This window comes from Rhamphochromis longiceps, linkage group LG12 (genome assembly GCF_057381845.1).
Source record: "Rhamphochromis longiceps isolate RC_006_pf linkage group LG12, R_longiceps_female_GT1.1, whole genome shotgun sequence".
Lineage (NCBI taxonomy): Eukaryota > Metazoa > Chordata > Actinopteri > Cichliformes > Cichlidae > Rhamphochromis > Rhamphochromis longiceps.
Window position 1 is genome coordinate 15,880,156 of NC_140568.1, and position 8,404 is coordinate 15,888,559.

General features: G+C 39.4%; 1 protein-coding gene across 1 annotated transcript in view; it reads left to right on the forward strand.

Annotated features, from left to right (window-relative positions):
• LOC146657090 (leukocyte surface antigen CD53-like) overlaps positions 1 to 1,920 on the forward strand; it is a 28,968-nt gene extending 27,048 nt beyond the window's left edge. The window contains exons 7-8 of the transcript XR_014914014.1: positions 1,162 to 1,313; positions 1,673 to 1,920. The gene's annotated coding sequence lies outside the window, so the exon portion shown is untranslated. The remainder of the gene's footprint in view (positions 1 to 1,161; positions 1,314 to 1,672) is intronic.
• Positions 1,921 to 8,404: the final 6,484 nt, after the last annotated feature.

Consider the following 8,404-nt stretch of genomic DNA (forward strand, 5'->3'; position numbering starts at 1 on the left):
GAAGAGAAAAAGGGGAAAAAACTCCTCCCTACTTAGTCAAAGGAGCTTGCAAAGAAAAGCGTCTGGACTTCTTTAAGTTGCTTGAAGACGTTTCACTTCTCACCCGAGAAGCTTCTTCAGTTCTAAGGTCAAATGGTGGGGAGTCCTAGATTTAAACCCAGTGGGAGTATCCCCCCACAGAGGGACAAAAGGACCCCCTGATGATCAGCCAGGGTTTCGGGTGAGCTCATTGTGAAACCTGGCCCCACCTTATCATGTGAATTCCTGAGGTCAGATGGCCCAGGATGTGAGTGGGCGTTTCACAATGAGCTCACCCGAAACCCTGGCTGACTGGGACCCACACCCATTTTCACACCTTGGCTCAGGCGATTGGAGGATCATCAGGGGGTTCTAAGCCATTTATCAACAACAGCACAAATAAAAGGAAACTGCATGAATCCAGTCTTGATGACTGTTATGTGACCCCATTAAAAAATCCCTTTGATCCAAAGGCTTTGTCCCCTGACCTCGGGTGTTTTGTGGACTACTGCAGCACTCCTCTGAGACATTAATCAACATCAAATTCTGAACTGACAGATAAGACATAAGATGTGAGCTCTCAGCTGCCCTCAAAGGATGCAAAGTATGGGTCTTCCACAGATCAAGGAGGCAAAAAAGAGACCAAAGCACAAAACTTGATGTGTGAGAGGATGCTCTTAAACCCCTCACCAACATTTGACTACAATGGACATCTTGTTATCCACATTGTATCCCTTTAAGATTTTTGGAAGATGAAGACAGCTACAGTACAAAAATCAAAGTTGCCAAATATTTCAAGATGGACTATTTCCCATTGCTGGACTCACTGTGAAAGATCTGGACCCCACACAGCATTCAGGTGACCACAAAAATGTTCCTTTGTGGTTTGGCACCATGATCTTTTCCTGACACTCAGCTTGCAGCTGACTCCATACTTCACACTCTCTCGTCTCAGGTCCCTGGAATCAGGAAAAGGAAGAAGACGTCGTTAGCACCTGCCCAATCAGCCTTCCTGGCAGAGCACCTTGGCTCCACTGCAACACCGCTCCGCTGCAGCGGAGCCAGAGACCACACCCCTGCCACAGATTTAGACCTCACAAGTTAACTGATAACTTGCCTTTCTATTTTCCGTTCATCCCACAGACTCTCCGGAGCTGAGGGAGGAGGGCGATGCATTCTATCTATCCTGCTAGGAGATCAAACAGAACAGGATTACACTGACTGACTCCCAGAAAAAGAAGAAACTCCTAAAGGAAAAGCAAGAGAGCTCTGAAGAGCATTGTAGTACACAGCAGGTATCGTTAAATAAAAAGGAAAGCAACAGGATGATGTAATTGCCACTGATTAGTTGGCAAAATGTCATATGACATTAGCCTGAAATGTTGGAGTGTTTCAAATCTGCAACTCATTCAGCTTTTAATGACATAAAAGTCATCTTATCAAAATTCCAAATACTACACACATTGTTTCTGTTAGCAGTTCTATTGTGAAAGAATTGTTCAGTTGTTTTTCTTAAATAATCAAAAGAACCAGATTTTAAAATTCATGATCATTACCACAGAGTAGAGATTACGATAAATACAAACACTGTGATGTGTGTGTTTCACTACTCCCTCTCTCTTTTTTTTCTCCTTGCCTTTCCCTGTATCTACAGGTGCCCGGAAACTCCTGCTGGGAAGGTCTCTGCTGAAGTAGCTCACTGTATATACCGTAATACAGATTTAAAGTTGGTTGTGTCAACAAACAGGTACAATAGGAAAATATTTATGCATTTGTAGAGCAGTTTTAAAGTACAAAAAGTGCATTTTCTATTGTGAAAGAATCAGCTGCTTTTGATAGAAAACCAGTGTAGTGCATAAAACTCTTACTTGACTTCATCACTGCCTGAATGACATGACAATAAACGTATTTTAAAATTACTTTTCTCTGTTTGTTCAATCAAGTATACTTTTTATGTATGGTTTTTACTTACCTTCACTTCAGCATTTTTACTTACACAGGATACTTTCACTTGTATCTACTTGTAAAATATTATATTGGTTCTATTGTGAGATATATACACATTTCTGCAAATACAAAATTGAAATAATCTTCTATATGAATTTGCCCCAAAAAACCACAAGGTGGGAGCATCAGAAAACGGCTCAGCCACTTGAGGTAGATGAACATGTGTTACAATGTTTCTTTCATACTTGAATATAGCCATAATTTGTAAATTATGTCATATACAATGCAGTGAATTTATCAGAGAATGTATCTCTTTATTCATTTATTTAAGCTGGATAAAATAAAGTGGGATCAGCAGGATCCATTTCCACAGGAAGCTGAGATGTATGCAGTAAAGAGGCATGTTCTCTGCTGCGGTCAACTGGGGAGCAGCCTCGGAGCTGGGGGAGCTGGGGGAAACCAACAGACTGACTACACTGATTAAGAAGGTTGGCTCTGTGACTGGCTGTAGACTCAACACTTTTAAAGCTGTGATGTGGAGGAGGTCACTGAGCAAACTGTTACCCTTCATGGATAATTGTGACTATCCTATGCTTCACTTACTTGATAGGCAGCAGAGCAGTTTATACGGACAGACAAAAAATCCTTTATACCTCTTGCTGTTCCCCTCTGGCATGTTCTCTGTATTTAAAATGTTCATTGCCATTAAAAGATATACCATATTTATCTATCATTCTATGAGACAGTGAGAGAGATGACACAGAGAGCAATGAGATTTAAAAAACAAAAAACTATATATATATATATATATATATATATATATATATATATATATATATATATATATGTTAGGGGTGCAACGATATTCGTATCGATATTGAACCGTTCGATACAGTGCTTTCGGTTCGGTACGCATATGTATCGAACAATACAACATTTGTAATTTATTTTATCAATTTTCCTTCTGACGATGCTGTCTGTGTTGAGCGCTCAGTGAATCTGTGTTCGACTACTCCGCCTAGGCTGCACTGTCGAGCGCAGATCCACTGAGCGCTCAACACAGACAGCATAGTCAGAGGGAAGAGCACAGGGCAAGCTAGCGAGACAGAAGTTAAGCTCTCCTTGCAACAGGCAAATTGAACGTCATTCAGATCTGGCGTTTGGAATTATTTTGGTTTTCATGTGACGTATGACCCTGAAGGTAAGCGAGTCATGGACTAAAGTAAAACAGTATGTTGAATGTGCCATGCAATGCTCAATTACATTGGTGTGAACTAGTGTGTTAGCGCAGTTAGCTCGTTAACGTGTTGGCCGTCTAGCCCCATGCACGGAGTGATCGGCGGTAGCTCGTTAACGGAGATTTGCCGTGTTGTGGCGTTAAGGTAATTTCAACGAGATTAACCTGAAAGCACTAGTGGGAACACAACGAATATGACTGCACATTTACGCCGACATCATCGTAGTGCAAAGACAAGTGGAAGCAGACAAAAAAAAGCAAGCATGCTACTAACTTTAGCCGAGTCATTTAGACAGCTGTTAGCACATGATTCTCCTTATGCTGCTGAGAATATAGCCCAGAAGAAGCGGATAGTATAGCTTTTATTTTGGAAAGAGACATTTCTCTGTAATAAACTCTCTTTTCCAAAGATGAGTGATTCCTCAATCAGATACAGGGCTTGCAATATCGCTAGCCCGACGTCCCGGAGCTAGCGATTTTTTCAGTCGGGCTACCAAAATCTATCTCTTCCCTGCCCGTCGGGCTATTGTAGGAAAAATATATGTCAATGCTTTTGCATTCTTTCGGAAATGTAGCTGGGTAATTATGTCATTGGCATCGGTGAGCCACTGTCAATATGTGACATATTGAAGTCGCGTTTGAATTTGCGCTTGTTTTTTTGCTTTCACTTTGCAATCGTGCGAACTGTGTATAGAGAGCGACAGCACTGATCTGTGAGTGATGATAATTTGTGCACCAATTCCTCTGACATCGTCTTATTAATCGTTAGCTTACTATGCAAACATGACAAGTGAAATCTCCTGCAGCAAGCTTAAACATGTGAGAGGTTGATCGTGCAGAGAATCGCTGAGCTTATGTGAGTGAGTGTGTAAAAGCATTTCAGTTCTGCTGAGCCAAATAAGACAGGTCAGGGTGAAGAAGTGACAGCCAAAGAAAAGCTTACCACAAAACGGAGAAGTTATGACAAATCAGACTATAAGGCAAAAAGAAAGTGCAGCTTTATGGTTTCATGGACAAAAGAATTTCTGTGGCTGCAATATGATGAGCTAAATAACCAGGGCTGCACATAAGTGGTCCGCAGGTGCGCATTCGCTGTCAAAATAAAAAACACGCACAAGGGTTAGGGTTAAATTCAAAAACTGTACTTTTGAGTTAAAATATATATTTATAATTTTAACTGGGAACAGCTAAGATACTGCGCAGGACCCTCAAGCTCCCAGGCCTCTGGTAGAGGACCCGAGCTTGAAGGATAAACCGCCCGCAGGGGCGTGCTGGGTGTTTTTTTATATATATATATATATATATATATATATATATATATATATATATATATATATATATATATATATATATATATATATATATATATATATTTAAAAAATCCCTGAATATAGAATAATAATTATAGTAAATGAAATGGTGACTTGTTATGTCTACCCTTTAGGTAATTTGAGATAAGGTGTCTAAAATAGTATAGCCAGTAGGCTTAATTAAAGTTACAGTTAGAGCTTTGCATTCAGAAATAAACAGTTTAATCCAAAACCTGATAACATATAAACCCTTGGTCCTGAGATTTTAAAGTTTTGACATTATCTTTTTGTCTCTCAGCTTGTTGGTTGGAGCTAAGCTGCTAGGTTTTCTAAGCTGAATCTATAAACCATAGAGGTGCAGGGTAAAGCCAAAACTGACGCTCTAACTTCTTGAACAGTGTGTGGCCATATTATTTGTCAGATAATACCATAAAAAATGCTCTAACATGCACCAACAGCACAAATCCTGTCAAGCGGTCTAGCTCAGTGACTCTAATTAGTGAAGTAAAGCCAAGGAGACGACTACCAGCTATAGCTTTAATTGACAGGTGTGCTGACAAACCTGTTAATTAAAGCATCCACTACCCAAACTGCAAGGCTTACCACTATCAAAATAGAGGAAAAATATATAAAGAAAATTACCTGCACACAGTTACTCTAGCCTCAGAGAGCAAAACAAGTTTTAGTAAAACAGCAATAAAGAGTGCAGTTTCAGTGCATGCACAGTCACATGCAGTTTCACACATAAACTGCAAGCAGCTATCCAGCACATTCAGTGTTAATAATAATAATAATAATAATAATAATAATAATGGATTGCATTTGTATAGCACTTTTCGGGACCCTCAAAGCGCTGTACAATTCCACTATTCATTCACTCTCACATTCACACACTGGTGGAGGCAGCTACAGTTTCAGCCACAGCTGCCCTGGGGCAGACTGACAGAAGCGAGGCTGCCATATCACACCATCGGCCCCTCTGGCCAACATCAGTAGGCGGTAGGTGAAGTATCTTGCCCAAGGACACAACAACCGAGACTGTCCGAGCCGGGGCTCGAACTGGCAACCTTCTGGTTACAAGACGAACTGCCAACTCTTTGAGCCTAACACCCTTTTAACTACAGGATGACACAAGAAAGCCAGATATGTAGCACTGCAGCTATCCACCCAACACACGCCATCTCCCCTTGGGAAATGAATGATATTCTATCTGGGCTAGTGGCCTGCATCATTCTGTTGGCAAATGGTGGTTTCACCTCTATCATCACACTCTTCTTCCTTCTCCAGGTTTCTCTGGGCTTCTGTGCCATCATATGTCATCTACAACGTAAAACAAAGCAGGTCACTCAGGTAAGTAGGTCATCGCACAGCTGAAGTTGCGAATCCCTCCGGCTTCAGCACATGGCTATGTACTGCGCATGTTGCTACTCTGCCAACTGCTCCCCAAAGACATCAGACATGTGGAGACAAGGCACGTTTCTCTGCTGGAGACTCAATGTGCCAAGTGACCTGCTCATTTTCCACCCGCGTCAGCTCCTGCCTTAATTGAATAAGAGGAATTCTATTTTTTCCTCTCTGTTTGTCTACTTTCTTTACAGCATAGTTTGTACTTGGTGGCAACAACAAACACATTCATTTTAGCTCTTTAGCTATGAACTGCAACCAGCGACATTAATCTTTCATGTATGGAGGAGTAGCTCTCGAGAAAGCTGCGTTCTCCCTGTTCTGAACAGCCTGTTTTTAATGTTCAAAATCTGTTTGCTTGCTTTTTTTTCTGGTCTGGTGCACTGGTAAGGTGCACATTTACCAATTACCTGCATGTCAGTGTATTAGCAAATATCTATAAACTGTAGTACTTACATAGCAGAGAAATATGGGCACAAGAATAGTTTTCACCACAAACAACTGCATCCCTATGGTTATGCCAGGTTGCCAACTCTTTTAATTATAATGCTTTTGGTGTCTGAAACATTTAGTCTCAGAGCCACAGCATCCATCCATTGAAGTAGAGGGAGCCTCAACCAGGCCTGTGGTTTGATTCCGAGCTCTTTGCACGTCGAAGATACTTGGCAAGATACTGACCCCCTGAGTTACCACAATGTGGACATCACTGTGTGTGTGCATGTGAATGCTTAATAAAAAGTGCTCAAGGTTTTGAATGTGCGTGTGAAAGAGATTTGAGTACTCAGTTACAGTAGAAAAGGACTGTTTAGGTCCTGGTCCATATTCTCACAGTGCTCAAGAAGTTCAAACAACTATTTTCAAAGAGATGAGTTTAGCATCAGCAATAAGGCCCAGTATAAGGTGAGTAAGGATTATTTTGCACTGCTTTATGCAAAGCTAAGAATAAAGATATGAAGGTATGCAAATGTGCAGAATGGGTTACATTTTAAGAACAAGTCCCCCTTCCCTAAAGAAATATACTCATATGCTTTTGGAACCCGAATTTCCCAGAGGAACCCACCCGGGGGATTAATAAAGTTTTATCTTATCTTATCTTATCTCTTATCTTATCTTATATGGAGAGAGAGAGACAGACAATTTTTCCAACCTTTCCTTTTTGAGATTGCACACTAGTTGAGCCAGAATAATTATACACATGCACCTGCTGCAGGTCTTCTTTTCTCTATGGCCTGCAATTAAATCCTGCTGAACAAGATTAAACACTGTGGTGATGCCTCTATGGACTCACATGGTTCTTTTTCTTTATGGAGGTGTGTAGCCAGTGGTGAGAGTTAATAACATGGTCTTAACCACATGAACTAAATAAGGTTCCTGAGCACACACTTTGTTAACATATACACTGACCAGGACAGAGAAATAAAGTGCAATCCACTCAGTTTGACAGATTAAACTGATTAATAGACTAGTACTGACTTCAATTGACATAACACCTAAATGTTTACCTCTTCTATATCCCCTTTTGTAATAATATTAGCATGTTTGAGCACTAGCTCACAATACGAGTTGTATAGCATGGAATAGGCTAATATTTTTTTCAATATTTAAAACAAGATGTTCATAGAGCATTTTAAAAGCATTGTTTTTTCTAAAGAAATACACCAACTGTGTAGTAAGAGGTTGTTTCTTGTACTGGTTAAGAGTGCACTAGCTTATTCTATATTTATCTATTTTAGGATGTTATTAATGCTGAATGATAAATTGAATTTTCATTGATTTTGTTTTTTTATGCTCAATGTAGACACTGCAGATGACTACCTAATGTTACCAGTAAAGAAAGACAGAAAAAAGAAAGAAACATTTACATGTTTTTGCATGACAATGCATTCAATCTCAGCATTTAACCATTTATCAAATTAGCCCTGGATTCATTAAATTAATTCCAATTTCATAACACATAATAACAATTTCTATAATTTTTGATACACCTAAAACTGATTGCTTGATTGAATTTGTTTACTTGATCATATTTTTGGTTTAAAGTTCAGATTTTTGATAGTATCATTAAAAATTTAAAACTTAACTAACAGGTTCAGTACTAACTTGTAATGATGTTGACCTTATTCACACACTAAGCTTTGCATGATATCATTCTAATGTTTACTAATAGTCATTAAACATGAAGTACAGCTAAAGCTGATGGGAATGACAATTTGTTCATTACAATAATGAACTGTGAAGAAACTGTGTGATAGCTTGGAAATTAAGGTATTACTGTCACTTATGAACCTACCATATTCCTCGATGCAAAGGTTATATATTTATGGTTATCTTGATTAATGCTTTGTTTACATGCTAAAGAGCTGCACGCTAATGGCCTAAATCTATTTAGCTGAGGCTATTAAAAATGTAGTTTATAAGGTTGTAACCAATTACTGTAAAGTGGCACTGCAATTAATTTGCAATTAATGATTGCAAAAGATTAGAAGTG